At 44.3% G+C, this 16,138-nt stretch overlaps 1 protein-coding gene and 1 long non-coding RNA gene across 3 annotated transcripts in view; both read right to left on the reverse strand.

Annotated features, from left to right (window-relative positions):
- The window catches only part of LOC123448585 (serine/threonine-protein phosphatase 7 long form homolog), a 69,848-nt gene extending 56,259 nt beyond the window's left edge, over positions 1 to 13,589 (reverse strand). For both annotated transcript variants that reach the window (XM_045125539.1, XM_045125538.1), the window contains exon 1: positions 13,259 to 13,589. The gene's annotated coding sequence lies outside the window, so the exon portion shown is untranslated. The remainder of the gene's footprint in view (positions 1 to 13,258) is intronic.
- Positions 13,590 to 13,647: 58 nt separating this feature from the next.
- LOC123448586 lies at positions 13,648 to 15,579 on the reverse strand. The gene is made up of 3 exons (XR_006631840.1): positions 15,051 to 15,579; positions 14,776 to 14,964; positions 13,648 to 13,687 (listed from the first exon to the last, which is right to left on the reverse strand). It is a non-coding gene; the product is annotated as an uncharacterized LOC123448586 (long non-coding RNA).
- Positions 15,580 to 16,138: the final 559 nt, after the last annotated feature.

The following is a 16,138-nucleotide window of genomic DNA, read 5'->3' on the forward strand; positions in this document are numbered from 1 at the left end:
ACTGTCGTGGGTATAAGCCTGACAGTAGATGTGTAGGGTACGAATGAGATGGGCAGAGTCCTAGCTACGGCGAGGTTGTATGAGTTCAGGCCCCTCTGCGGTGGAGGTAACAGCCCTACGTCTCAGTGCTCTCGGAGCTTGTTACCGAGTGTGATATGGAGTACACAGATTTGCTAATCCCTTTACCAGTGGGGGAGGGCGGCTTATATAGAGTGCGCTGCCCCCCACAACGGTTCTGACTCAGGGGTGGAGTAGTGGCAATTGAATGCGGACGTTACAGGTAACGTATGCTCCAAATGCTAATAGATGCACCCGGAAACGTACGACAGTTTCCCTCCGGAGAGGTTACGACGTACCGAGTGTATCTAGTCGGTGAGCCTGGTGTCCTCCGAATGCTAGTTACCGACTGGATGATTCAGGGCCTGTTACCGACTGGATGACGGGGATACCTTGATTCAGTCGGGGTAGACTTAGGGACCTGTCCTTTGTGTGGGGTAGTCCTTTGATAGGACGTGTATGGCAGGCCTATGACCCTACCCTAGGACTATGACCCCATCACCAATGCAAAAGGCATAGCCAATAGTTCTAAATAGGCATGAAAGTTGGAAAATATTATTCTACGCAAAATTCTACACGTTTAACATATCTAACTTTTCGCGATCCGACTCACGATTAATTAGCCAAAGGCATTCCAAAACAATGACAAAAACTACTATAGTGCATGCCTTAAAAATAATAAAAATCACAGCAGGGGAAAAGAATATACATGTGCTTGAATTGAGACCTTTGGGATTTGAATCCAAGACATCCTAGTGCTAGAGCTTCTCACTGACCAGTTGGGCTACAAAGCCACTATGACAAAATATGGGATTTGCTCAACATGAATCAGCTAAGAAGCCAACCTAAACTAATAGCATAACAAAAATGAAAATAGCGGTGCATGGGATTCGAACCCCAGACACATCAAATGGAACCAAGTGGTGATATCCAGCTCAGCTAGCTATGTGATTGTGGATGAAAATAGTAGCTACACTAATTAACTCATGTGCCAGAATGGATCTAAGAAACAATAGTATTAGAACGAGGAATGCTCACATCGGGGACAGAGACTTGCAGCCTTGGCACTGCTCCTGCAATGATAGTGGGCGCAAAGACCAGGGAAGGTCAGGACAGACCTTGGGGAGGCCGGATCCAGGGCGGGCATCCCGTTCCCGGCGATGGCAGGGCCTGGCGGCACCATTGGAGGAGCTCATCCCCATGGCAGCGAGCCATCTCTGTGTTTACCTGAAGAAAATAGGACATACCGGATGTTGAGGGAGAGACGAACTATGGGAGGAAGGAAAAGCGAGGAGTGGGGCATGGCCATGGACCTCCAGGTGCTCCGGCGAGCTGGTGCCCAACTGCTGGTCGCCGAAGCTACAGGCGCGGTCTATGCGGATGGTTGGAGGCGAGGCATCCGACGGTTGTGGTTGCAGGGGAAGGCGACGGAGATGAAGGAGAGGCACTGGCTCGGGTGCTCCTGCGATGTCTCTGCCGCAAGATAGAGAGAGGGATGATATGAGGGAGAGATATGGGAGGAAGGAGAGCAGAGCGCGAGTCTAAAGGTCGGTGTTGGAGCATATATCTCCATATGTGGTTTTGGTACTTGATGACAATTCCTATGGACTAATGGTTGCCTTAAGTTACATTTGTAGGATTTGTCCATATCTATATGCACATATGTATGTGGAGTTTGTCCTATGTATTGTTGGTTTCTAACTCTTTGGTCCCAATGAGTTTGGGCACCATTTTGTTTGTTTTGTTGTTCCAGGAACAATTGGAGATGCATTGGATGCTCCGCTCACCTATAAGGAAGATGTTGAGACTATGTTATTATTGGAGCCAAGTTAGGATGATCAAAGAACAACTATCTACTACATCAATCCAATGTTGTCTCGGTAACAAGTATCTACTTCATGCATTCTTTTCTTGCAAAGGCCCCTGTCTTTTCTTTACAGGGTGCATCATGGCATGAATCTCTTGATTCGTTCTTGTAGTACTTGTTTCCTTTCTCAAAGCATCCTAACGATGATGTCTTATTACTAGTTGGGATGTCTTTGATGTTCGTATGTTGGAAGTTCATATTGTACAATAAGAAAACATTAGGCCATGTGCTATGCTTCCAAGCAAAAGATCTTATTAATATATTTATGACATCCTTCTAGATATCTAGTTTGTTCCTTCTTGTAACCATTTCGTGTGTACATTCTTCTTTGTGGATATATATCATCATGATTGTCTTCTACTTAGAATCTTTTACACATGAGAGAAGTTACATCTCTAATTGATATCCTCTTTTCTTTTACGTCCACCGTTGCATTTCCTTTTTCAGTTTTTGGTGGCTTCGTGAAAGGATTTGTCTTGAGTGCGTATCTTATTTTCCTACATCTTGATGCACTCTTTGGCCGTGAAGATTATTTTTCCTCATGCCCGTCTTCATGAGGGTTTTGCCATTTCGATTGGTATCCCTCCTCTCTTGACAAGGTTATTATTTCCTATCGTCACCATGGGTTGTCACAAACGTTAGTTCTTGTTTTGTTTATTAGTAAGCTTGTGAACCCATTTTCTAGTATGTGTGTGTGGGAATGATATGTCTTGCACTTTGTGTCTCATTTCATCAAGACTATGTTGATGAGTAATGTTCATCCTTATCTTAGTCTTCTCAAGTGCCTTGCCATGACTCACACACATTATTTTGGTTGAGCCTAATCTTAAGTTGCTTCTTTTACATGTTGCTCAACCACTTTTTTTGTGCAAGAGATTTGCTTATTGTCTCATCTTTCTTCTTGCACCCGTTGTGTGTTTTTATTAATTTTGGGGGAGCAACGATCCTATTTTGTGCACTTGTATCATATACAAAAATCTCTTATTAGTGCACAAATCATGGGGAGCTTCTCTAGTTTTGATAAAACACTCCGTTGCTTTTATCATAATATCTTTTATTCATGTGGTTCGAAGGACCATATGATTGTTAGTTCCATCCGGTATCTTTTGATTGCTTGCCTCTATTTTGGTATGTCCTTATGGCATACGATTCCTTTATTTGCAATCTTTGGGTCCTCAATATAGTTTGTTTTCCTCCAACTACTTATCATTGTATTTGTGTATTTCTTTGCACTCATTTGCTCAGAAGTACACACTTTTTGGAGGACCACCAAATATATTGGCTTTCTAAACTTTTCGTCCATTTTGGCAATCGATGCCAATGGGGGAGAAGTTTAGAGAGTTTAGTTTACTTTGGATATGTTTAGAGGGGTTTGCTTTTATTGCGTAAGCATTTACATCTTGCACGCATGCATTATTGTTTTGTGAGTTTTAGAGCTTATGGTCATCTTCATGACAAGCTCGAGTTCATCGAAAACGGAGTCCATATGCAACTACTATGATGTTTTCGATGTTGGAGTGTTTGCCGGTTCTTCATTCTTAGAGGACTCACATCTTTATATCTTTGGCATATTCATAACCGCATGGTCTTAAGATTTCCCTTGGATAGCCCTTGTCATCCTGAATCCAACAAGCTTGGGTTTGCTCGATTCGGAGCTCGTATGCGAAAGTTATGGTTGTTTCAGTGGCGAGCGGTAGTACCGCTGGACCTAGCGGTAGTACCGCTGGAGTTGGCGGTAGTACCGCTGGCCCTAGCGGTAGTACCGCTGGCTGGCGGTAGTACCGCCCCTGGTCAGCGGTAGTACCGCTCCAGGAGCTTAGTACCGCCTGCCTAGCGGTTGTTCGTGGACGGACCTTTTTGCGAAGACTTTCTTGGCGGTGGTAGTGCCGTTGCACTACCAGGGACCCAGCGGTAGTACCGCTGGAGTGCCAGCGGTAGTACCGCTGCAGCCAGCGGTAGTACCGCTGGAGCTCGGGCAAAGAGTGGGGGTAACGGTCTGATTCCTTCCCCCACTATATAAAGGGGGTCTTCTTCCCCCTTGGCCTGACCCATCCGTTGAGCTCTTGTTCTACCTCCATTGTTGACATTCTTAGAGCTTGCTTACTCTCAATCCCTCCAATGATTCTTGCTTGTTCTTGAGGGAAAAGAGAGAGGAGATCTAGATCCACATCTCCACCAATCACTTTCTCCTCTATGTGAGGGGAACCCCTTGGATCTTGATCTTGGAGTTCTTTGTGAGCTCCTTGTTCTTCCTCTCATATTTCTCCAGAGCTTTTGTTGTTGTGGAGGGATTTGAGTGTGAGGGACTTGACCACTTTGTGTGTTCTTGCCATTGCGTTAGTTGCATCGGTTTGAGTTCTCCACGGTGATACGTGGAAGTGAGAAGTTGAGAAGCTTACTACCTTTGGTACTTAGTACCCTTGATATTGTTCTTCGTGGATGCTTTGGCGTCCTAGAAGCTTGGTGGTGTCTCGGAGCTCAATCATTGTGGTGTGAAGCTCCGGGAAGTGTCGAGGTCTTCAATTAGGTTGTGGAGATTGCCTCGAGCAATTTGTACGGGTACCGGTAACCGCCCCCAAGGGTTGCCACGTGTACGGGTTCGGTGACCGCCCCCAAGGGTTGCCATTTGTACGGGTTCGGTGACCGCCCTCAAGGGTCCCTTAGTGGAATCACGACATCTTGCATTGTGCGAGGGCGTGAGGAGATTACGGTGGCCTTAGTGGCATCTTGGGGAGCATTGTGCCTCCACACCGCTTTAACGGAGATTAGCATCCGCAAGGGTGTGAACTTCGGGATACATCATCGTCTCCCCGTGCCTCGGTTATCTCTTACCCGAACCCTTTACTTATGCACTTTACTTTGTGATAGACATATTGTTTATTGTAATATATCTTGCTATCACTTAGTTGTTTATCTTGCTTAGCATAAATTGTTGGTGCACATAGGTGAGCCTAGTTGTTTGTAGGTTTTGTGCTTGACATATTAAACGTTAGTTTTATTCCGCATTTGTTCAAGCCTAAACCTTAACTATTTTAAAGCGCCTATTCACCCCCCCCCCCTCTAGGCGACATCCACGTCCTTTTCAGTCGGCCCAGGTAGTCACCAACGGTGGTCCCAGGCTGCTCCGACGAGGAGAGCTCCGGTGAGGCGCTCGGACGACGCGGTGGTGCGGCTGCTGCTGCTGGCGGGCGCAGAGTGAGAGGCGCGCTCGAGAAACAGCTCAGGTAGGCTGTGCTCATGCTGGTGCTCTAGAAGACACAAATGGATCTGGCTGTGCGATTGGGTTGGCTCGGCACAGGGGAGCTTGGTGGTTGGTTGGGCGGGACCTACACTGGTTGGGCAGATGGGATCTGGGAGGATCCTCTCTGATTGGCGCGGTGCTGAACACGAGAAGGAAATGGAGAGGGCGGCGGCGCTGCAAGGATGGATGGGACAAGATCCCTAAAATTAAGGTTTCCCAACAATATATGGCAAGAGGGGCTAGGGATAGGGAATTTCAGTCCGATCTTGGACCGTTGGATTGCGATCTGACGACCCCGATTTCAAGGGGTGCTAGGTGGGTTAGTGGGCCGTGTAGAATAGGTTGTACTGAGATGAGAGATGGGTTTGTGGCTCATGGCAAGATTTAAAATACCGAAAACATCCGACGATTTAACCGGGTATAGTGCCGTTATACCTATAACGGTTCGGGCATCAAACGACCTCCGACTGCGACGGAATTTGGCAGGCGGCCTACCTATATTAAAACAAGACCGCACGCCAAGTCTCAACCCAATCCGAGAATGTTTTACACACACGTTTAAAAACAATACTTTGATGATGCCGAAGACGCGTGCGTGCGTGGTTGGTCCCGAAACGGCCAACGACGAACACGGAGAGAACCGACAACTAATTACGGATGCAAGTTTTGAAAACTGGCGGCAACGAAGTGCCAATACAATGTGGATGATGCGATGATGAATGCGGCAAACAAATAGATCACACGGATGCAACAGAATAAAAGGGGAATCTTTAGGAGCGTCGGTCTCGGGCTGTCACAACTCTCCTACACTAACAAGAGATCTCGCCCCGAGATCTAAGAATGAAAAGGGAAGAGAAAGAGAAAGCAAGAGGTAAAAACTGAGTTGCTTCATTGAAAAACGTGTGAAACCAATGAATCTTGAAGGTTGCAAAGAGATAGAGAATGACATGAGAACAATTAAGAATTCACACAAAATTTCGGCAGCACTTCGGTAGGAAAAGAGGAGAAAATCGATAAGATGGATAAATCTTGACAAGATTCACAACAAACCAACAAAATTGATAAGCAAGGAAAGAATATGATCTTGAAAAGACGAGATCATGAATGAAAGAGAGCAACATCACAACAACACTGGAACAAGAGAAAATAAGCTAGATCATTGGGAAGAAGTATTGAACGGAGTTGTTGGAAACCCAACACGAAAGAACAAGCTTGTTGTGGACTTATAACAACCATCTCAAAATAATGAGGTGACAAGCAGCCACTAACAGAAACAAGGATTCATTGAGAGCAACAAGAAAGGCAAAACTTCTTACACCAAGAGAATACATTAAGAACTTGGATTAATGACAAGCACCACGATAGCAACAATCCATAGGAAAAACTTTAGGTGAAACCTAAACCAAGATAGCTCAATGGAAGAAATCCCGGGTTGAAAATAACTCATGATCATAGAATTAGCGCTTTTAAATATCTCATTCTTGAAACAAATTCTCTTCGAGACTCCTCTACTAACAAGAACGCTATAACACCACCTCAAATGATAAAGGAGGGAGAATTGCACTTGGAATGCAAAACCCAGGATATTTGAGCCTCTCCAACAAGAATCTTGAAGAACACCTTGATAAAGAATGAAATCTTGAAGAACCACCATGACGAACCTTCGTCTACAAAAGAATGATGCAAATATATGAAGAATTAAAAGGATAAGATTCAGGCCCTTCATGACTTAGATGAAGCTTCACGGAGAGATACTTGAGAAAAGTTGGAGCTCCGGAAAAGAAAAGATAAGAACACTTGGGATAAGGATTTGATATCATGAGCTACTCTGGAAGAAGAATTGAAATCACTTGATGAAACAGGAATAAGAATTATGTTATGCGCGTCCTTCACCAAGTTAAATTGATGACAAGCAACGGATTTAGCATACCACTTATTCTCCTTGAAAAGATTGAAGAGAGAGATAGATAGAGCATAAACTGAATAAGTCTTGAACAAAACCACCGGTAAGAATTGAAACGAATGAGACAACCATGAATGAATGAATATCCCTAAGAACGAAGAGATCATGATCCACATAGAAGAAACTTGAACCAGGCACCGGAATAATTGAGAGACGAACGAAGAGACAACAATTGAGAAGAATTTGAGAATGAAGCTGAAGCTGAGAACGAAGAAATCTTCAGAAATGATGGCCTTCGCAGGATCGAGAAATGATAACAACACCGAACTGCACCGGATATATATGAAAATGATTACTCATGATTGGAATAATTGAGAAGATAGCACAAAGCTGAAATTACAATCTTGAAAAGAACGGACAAGACTCGAGAGAAACACTCCTTCGGACTTCGAGCTGAGAATGATGACGAGAAACACCATCAAAAATTACTGAGGTACCCGAGAATGATGAAAAGGAACAGATTGAGCCAACGATGAAAATTAATTCAGATTGATCTTGAAGAAGGAATGTGACTGATGGAATCCATCCTTACCTCATAATTGAAAAGAATTAAAGATCCCTGGAAAAGATTAGCCAGGATAGTCCGAGGAAAGAACCTGTGGGTTATGGGCCCACTCAAAAGAAACCACCGTTGAAACAATTGGTAATATGGATTGATTGCACCGGTATAAATGAAAACTTGAATAGATGAGAGCCTCGAGATAAGTAAAAGGATTGAAAACAAAAAACTTTTGAGATATCTTCAACACTCCAGGAAGAAAGAGATCGATGAATAAACAAGAGAGACTTGATGAGAATTCCAACATGGAAAATAATTTAAAGGATGAAAATGATATGATGAACATGGAGAGCTTGAATTGAATTCACCGGAGAGAAAAACTAGAATGAAGAATGATGAACTAGCAACTCCTGAGAATTTTCACAATGACACACTGGATAGGACGCGGAAGAAAAGATTGCGGAAGCATCAATGAAATAAAGACACTTGGATCATGATTAAATCAGAGAAGAAAAGGGTGGGAGGGTGGGGAAACAAACACAACTTGGGACAGATGAGACAAGCTCCGGAAAGCAATGAGATATTTATCTTGCAAAATTGGTGAAGATTGAATAACTTGAAGAGAAGCGCATCGGCTGAAAAGAATTGATATGACCATTTATTAAGCAAAAGAATTAGCACTCTCATTGAAATATGAGAAGACCTCTGGGAAAGATGTGAATTCGCCACTTAAGATCGAAGCAACTCGAATTACCATACTCCAACTAAACAAAGGATGAGGCTAGCAAATTAGCCAGAACAAATTTATGAGAGAGATTCCGTCCGATATTTTCATGGATGAGGCTCGCACATGATCTATCCTACAGTAGCCATCATGTGCAAGGCAGTGCACACGACATACGAAGCGTCCCCGAGTCATAGCAAGCTACAAGGACTCTTTATGACACAACGCGAACCGCTGTAAAACGAGTGTGAACAAACGAATCCACTAGATGTCGAACCCCAACCTCACATCATGCATTTGTTGGAAAATTGTCCTATAAGTGACTACTTGAATTCCCACCTAAGAACTCCCAAAATTTCTGGTCATGAAATCTGGTTCACGGATACAAAGAGAAATTGCACACAACTCCTAGCATTTAACCCGTAAAGTGTATCACATCCGTCAACACATCACCAGAATCTCGGAACCTCATCTATCTCAGACACTCGTAATCACAACGCTACAAAGTATGGTAATATATCCGGACCTATCTGCACCAGTACCGAGGAAGCCGAACTCCTCTCGCCACTACTAGTATTGAAGCAATTTCGAACATCCTTCATCCTGAGATACTAAGAAATCTGAATGATAACGATGTGCTCGAGAATTCCCTCGAGCTCAACTTCTCGGAAGAAATCAAGTCAGACAGGAGCACCAAGACAGAACTCCATCACATCGGCATCATATAGATACCAAAAGTATCCGCGTGATCCTAAAAAAAATTTGAGTGAGAAGAGGAGTAGAATAAAATTATTACGTCAAGATTCCTCACCAGAGCATAGAAGAGGAGAAACAAAATAATCCTACTCTCCGATATATAACTAGACTCAGATCAGTTTTTCACTAGACACAACTCGGCCAAGTTCGATCAATCAAGGGGGCTCCTAGGTCGGTACTGCTCTGATACCAAGTTGTAACGCCCAAGATGCGAATCTATCCTTATTTTGGCACGAGGGCCTCGATAGGGATAGAAGTGTATCTCGTCATTTTGCAAGAATGGATATTGTTACAAGTACATGTACTGAAAATATGAGTATATGGAATTGGCTTACACTCGCCCAAGCAACATCAGTCACATCAGTACAGTACATAAACATCATGAAGAAAAGCAGGGTCCGACTACGGACGAAAACAAACGATAAAAGAACGACGTCCATCCTTGCTATCCCAGCATGCCGGCCTTGAACCCATCCTAGATCGAAGAACAAGAAGAAGAAACTCCAAATGCACAATCATCGCGCTCACGTCTTAATATCACTTTACATGTAGCTGCAACCGGCGTTGTAGCAATCTGTGAGCCATAGGGACTCAGCAATCTCATTTCCAAAGGTATCAAGACTAGCAAAGCTTAATAGGTGAGGTAAGGTTAAGTGGTGACGCTACTGCAAGCGACTAAGAATTTATATGAGGTGGCTAACTTACGAGTACAAGAATAAGAGGGGGAATATCTATGCATAGCAGACGTGAAATACTGATGATCAAAAGAATGGTCCTGATCACCTAATTACGTCACACATACCCCACCGTGTCCTCGATCGGAGAAGGAGCTCGACACAGTTGGCAAGTTATTTATTAAGTTACTTCAAGTTATCTAGAACCAGATGTTAAACAAAGTTTCCACGTTGCCACATAACCGCGGGCACGACTTTCCGAAAGATTAAACCCTGCAGGGGTGCTCCAACTAGTCCATCACAAATTACCACAAGCCGCATAGAAAGCCTTGATCATGAAACTCGTGACTTCGTCGGATTTCTTAGTGGAAAATCTCAACTCTGAGAAATCCCAATGCTTCACCGGAATCCCGATGCACAAGATATTTCGTCAAAGGTAAAACTAATCTAGCAAGGCCGCCCGACGTGTCGACGAACCCGATAGGAGCCGCGTATCGCGTTCTCAAAACATGACCGGATGGGACTAGCTACGAGTAAAACCAATCCTCGAGTTTCCTCGCGGTGGCCCCGCAGGCAACCCGTTCCGGACCACCACTCATGAGGAGCACTGGCCCGGGGGTTGATAAAGTTTCCTCGGGTTAATTACTCCCTATGTGGTTCATTAGTTAATTAGGCAAATGTAGTATCAAAGTTGGGCCTTGCCAGACCAGTCTTAGTCTAAAACGAATTATCAAGGGGGTTCCCATAACAACCCCGATCGTGTTAGGAGCGCTCAATTATGGAATATAACACCGGTAGCCGAAACTAAGGGGGCAAAGGTGGAACAAAACACCAGGCTAGAAAGGCGAAGACTTCCACCTTTTACCAAGTATATAGGTGCATTAATTTAAATAGCATTAATATGGTGATATAACAAGGAACCCATGTTATCACATGGAAGCAACTGCACCTACAACTAGCAACGCTAACATATGGTTAAGCAAGCGGTAACATAGCCAATCAGTGGTTTGCTAGGTTGTGAACAGGTTGAAGGTTTATATGACAATGTTGAGACGCTGATATTAAGGACAGTAAAACTGCACCTAATCCCTCCCCTTTCAGCGATTAGACGTTTTTGACCGTTTGATTTCGCTAATTAGGAGTTTTAGCCGTTGGATTACGTCCTTCCTGAAGCTGATCCGCGCGGTCTTTTTTATTTAGCCCGTCTGTCTTGTGGGCTGCTGCTCCAGGGGCCGAAACAGTCCCCTGTGGTTAACTAGGTCGTAAGACAACCCATTCCAGGCATGTTGTTCGGTGAATGAGGTCGAGTGGTGCGGTTCTCTATCCATCGACTAGGGAGGGATAGAGAGGAGTGACCGTGAGCATTCATCTCTCAAGTCCCGCTGCGAGGAGGTCGATTGGATCGACCGGAGGAGGTGCGGGATCGAGGCAAGGCGCCCATTCAGTTTGGTGAAGGGGATAGGCCGGAGGAGCAGGTTCCGGGCCTAGTCACCCGAGTTGCACGAGGGGGATCAATGGAGGCGCAGGATGCTGGTGGAGAAAGTCGTTGCTCGGTCTTCCAGATCTAGCCGAAAGGGTCTCGATTTAGGGCCCAGGGGAGCAGACCGTCCGTTGTCGATTCGATTCCGTCGATTCAGTAATTGAATCACGGTTACAAGAGGCCAGTTAATGGAAATCGATGTGTTCGGGTCAGTTACGCTGTCGATTCACGTTGTTCCTTTAATCTCGCATCCATATAATCTCCATCATCTTTGCTTTCCTTCCACATTCCCCTCCTCGCTCCCGCAAAACATTTTATACGATAACCATGGTGGACAGTTCACTCTGGTCGCTGATTCGTCTTTCCTCTTGTGCCAATGGTCTCTCCACAATTCCCGCAATTCTGCATCGAGTTATAGGTTTTTTATGGATATTGTTCTTTGTGCTGTCAAATAAATGCAGGTTCTCTTTCTTGGTCAATCAGACCTCGGTTCCAATAGGTTGGCTGATTCTACTGCATTGCAAGGTGAGTCCCTGCTTTCATATTCAATGATTTCTTGCGTGAGATTAATATGCTTAAACACAACATCTTCCAATTGCTCATAGTGCTAATTGTTACAGTGTGAGAGTTTTTGTTCGGGTCCAATATTCTTTCACACAGTGCATAGTTGACTTTGAGTAACCCTGTTCTATTCAGTTTTTCTATTCTAAATAAACGACATGAGGACGGTGCATATCAGCGTCTTCTATTTGAAGGTACTTCTTATACATAGATATACTCTTATTTGTCCTGTAATTTTCAAGTCCACTCTGTATTTCGCCACACCTCACTTTCTATGGATGCAAAGTTGTTTTAACTTAGTTCTCATTTGGTGCACGTATTTGGATTGCTTGTAGAGTGATTTTTAAAATTGAATTACTCATCAGAACTAAAGGATAAGCCCAGCGGTCAAAACGAGGGAATAGAAAAAACATAGAGCCAAGCACTTGTTAATGGTATTTATGTTGGTAAACTTGTACAACACAATTTCCTCTTTGTTCATGTTCATTGTAATCCACAGACCTCATCTATGGTGTTGGAGCCTGATTCAGGTGGATTGACTCGGGAATTGCAATGGTTGTCGAACCAGGTTAGTATGTATCCACTGCAATATGTCATCTTCCTACTTCAAGATCTCTCAGTGCGTGAATGGATTTAGTTAGTTAAATTTTATGCTATCGTCTATGTGTGGTTCACACCATGCTTTGCTGGATCGCAACTTTGGTTCCTATTTGTCAGTAACGTTGTTATGTGGCCAAAGCACATCATGATTTCCTTTTGTTGGATCAATGACTATATATGTGAGTTTGAAGGCAAGCTCTCTAACTTTGTGTGTGTGTGAGAGTGTGTTTCAGTTTTATTACCTTCATTTGATTAGAAATTATGTAGGCGTTCACCAACATTGCTTAAAATTATTTTCTCACTAACTTTATGCATATTTCACTTTCTTCAGGTGTAGAAAAAAAATCCAAGTTTCTTCATCCAACAAAAAGGCTCGTGCATGTAATGTGGTACTCGGGATGATCATTTGTCTTACCTAGCTACCTTTTCCTTCTTCTTTTTTTACTTTTATCGGGCCATGTGTATTCTAAATGTAACGTATGTTTTCTTTCTTGTTCTCCGACATAATGTAAATTTGAATCCCTAATTGAATTGTTTATGTACCCAGGTGCACGTGTTAGGATCTTCAACCTACACTCTCTTACTATTTTATCATTTTTGTTTCATGCATCAGCTGGCCATGACAAGTGTTCTATCTATGTGTGCAACGTCCATGTCAATAGGGAAGATAAAATAAAGTCATCGGATTAACGGAAAATCAATCATGTGGACAGATTCAGTATAGATGTTCGTCAAAGATTTAAATTTATAATTGGTCTATAGCCAAGTAGTACCTGTAGGCAAACTGAGGGATAGTGCAAAAGGAATCAACAAATAATTCATGTACTAAAATTTACCTGTAGATAAAGGATTATCAATTCACTTGTCCAGAACGAATTTATTCAATTTGAAGCACTGCTTTCGATTGGGCTGGTTGCATGTGCAGCGCACAAAAAGACCCATGCCAGCCAAACTGAAACAATGTCACCTTTATTATGTCAAGAAATAAAACCAACTCCATGTTTGTAACATTGCAACCCTTTTTTATTTAAGATTCCTAATAAACGGGCACGACAATACGCGTCATTCACGATCTAGACATTGTAACATGTGATAGGCAACGATACATAGCGATAGAAACGAATACTAGCATGGCAATGATAGTAATGGTATCTAGAAAAATGGTCATCTTGCCTGAGTTCCCGCTTGGAAGAAGAACGAATCCATGAAGCACACGAACCGACGTAGTCGAACGGATCCTCACATTCCGACACGCTTGCGGAACCCTATCGAGGCGAAGCAAACCAGAAACAAGAATCAACACATGATATTCACCACGAAAAATGTACGACATGATGCACACCCTAATATGATGCATGCCCATTTCAAATGTGCAAGATATGACATGGAAATTCACATCACGCAAATACTACACATTAAATGAAGCTCAATATGCAACGAGTTGCATATTGACGAAACTCCATATTTAATTATTTAGCTCACTTCCGTTTATTAACACGGAAATATTAAATGTTGTTAAACATGGTAACGGATGAAGCATAATTAAACTACCTATCTAGGCATTTTAAATATGGCCAGAAACGACATATAGCATTCCCGAAACGGCCCCGCACGTTAACTTTGCAATCTGTTCAGATCTGTCCTAATCACATTTTATGTTTGTTAAATGAAAAAACAAAGTGGTTCAAATGATTCTACTCGTCGTTTTAGTCCATTTACATATATCGTCGTTCTAGTCCATTTACATATATGGTTCATCTCCAACGGAGCTACGGATCACTAGGTACGAATTAAACCGTTTTAACCCATCGACACGCAAACCAATGCAAAATGCATAACCAAAAGTTCTAAATATACATGAAAGTTGGAAAAATTATTATACGCAAAATTCTACACGTTTTACATATCTAACTTTTCACGATCCGACGCACGGTTATTTAGCTAAAGGCATTTTAAAACAGTGACAAAAACTGCTATAGTGCATGCCTTAAAAATAAAAAAATCGCAGCACGGGAAAAGAATATACATGAGCTTGAATGGAGACCTGTGGGATTTGAACCAAAGACCTCCTAGTGCTAGTGCTTCTCACTGACCAGTTGGGCTACAAACCCACTCACAAAATATGGGATTTGCTCAACATGAATCTGCTAAGAAGCCAACCTAAACCAATAGCATAACAAAAATGAAAATAGGGGTGTGTGGGATTCAAACCCCACACACATCGAATGGAACCAATTGGTGCTATCCAGCTCAGCTGGCTATGCGATCATGGAGGAAAACAGTGGCTCCACTAATTAACTCATGTGCCAGAATGGATCTAAGAAACAATAGTTTCAGAACGAGGAATGCTCACATCGGGGACAGAGACTTGCAGCCTTGGCACTGCTCCGGCAACAATAGTGGGCGCAGAGGCCAGGGAAGGTCACGACAGACCTTGGGGAGGCTGGATCCAGGGCGGGCATCCCGTTCCCGGCGATGGCAGGGCCTGGCGGCGCCATTTGAGGAGCTCATCCCCATGGCAGCAAGACATCTCTGTGTTTACCTGAAGAAAACAGGACAGACCTGATGTTGAGGGAGAGACGAACTATGGGAGGAAGGAGAAGAGAGGAGCAGGGCATGGCCATGGACCTGCAGGTGCTTCGGCGAGGTGGTGCCCAACTGCTGGTCGCCGAAGCTGCATGCGCGGTCTATGGGGATGGTCGGAGGCGACGCATCCGGCGGTTGTGGCTGCAGGGGAAGTCGATGGAGATGAAGGAGAGGCACTGGCTTGGGCGCTCCTGCGATGCCGATGCCCCAAGACAGAGAGAGGGATGATATGAAGGAGAGAGATGGGAGGAAGGAGAGCAGAGCGCGAGTCTAAAGGTCGGCCCAGGTAGTCACCAACGGTGGCCTCGGGCTGCTCCAACGAGGCGAGCTCCAATGAGGGGCTAGGGTGACGCGCTGGTGCGGCTGCTGCTTCTGGCGGGCGCACGGCGACAGGCACGCTCGAGAAGCAGCTCGGGCAGGCTGTGCTGTTGCTGGTGCTCCAGAAGCCACGAACGGATCCGGCTGCGCGATTGGGTTGGCTCGGCACATGGGAGCTCAGTGGTTGGCTGGGAGGGACCGACACTGGTTGGGCAGATGGGATCTGGGAGGATCCTCTCTGGTTGGCGTGGTGCAGAACACGAGGAGGAAATGGAGAGGGCGGCCGCGCAGCAAGGATGGATGGGACAAGATCCCTAAAATTTGAGAAAATCGGTTATTTGCCACTTTCAACATGAGGCTTAGTAAAATTACCACTTTCAAGATTGGCTTTGTAAAAATGCCACCCAGCTCGTGTAAATTTTGATTACTATGCCATTTTTCCTTTTTTTTCATTGCTTTTCCTTTTCTTTTTCATTATTTGACACTTGAAAGGACCAAAGTACCCTTAATGCAATCTAACTAATCTAACTAATCTGATGCGTTTATGGATAGGTTGCATCTGATTGCCCTGAAACTAGCTCGTTCTTGCCATCACGGCTGCTCGCCGTCGTACGTTGCGGATGTTTACACGAGTCACCGCAGCTCTTAGTCCTAGCTTGCCCACACATGTATGAGCAACGAGTCCCCCCCCCCCCCGACGCAGTTTGGCCTCGCCTTGGTGATGCCTGCCTGAGCCATTTCAGGCCGCCACTGCTGCTCTTCCACGTCTGCACGCACCGGCGCAGTTCAGCTCGCCTCGCAGATGCCTGCGC

The sequence above is a fragment of the Hordeum vulgare genome, chromosome 4H, assembly GCF_904849725.1.
Source record: "Hordeum vulgare subsp. vulgare chromosome 4H, MorexV3_pseudomolecules_assembly, whole genome shotgun sequence".
Lineage (NCBI taxonomy): Eukaryota > Viridiplantae > Streptophyta > Magnoliopsida > Poales > Poaceae > Hordeum > Hordeum vulgare.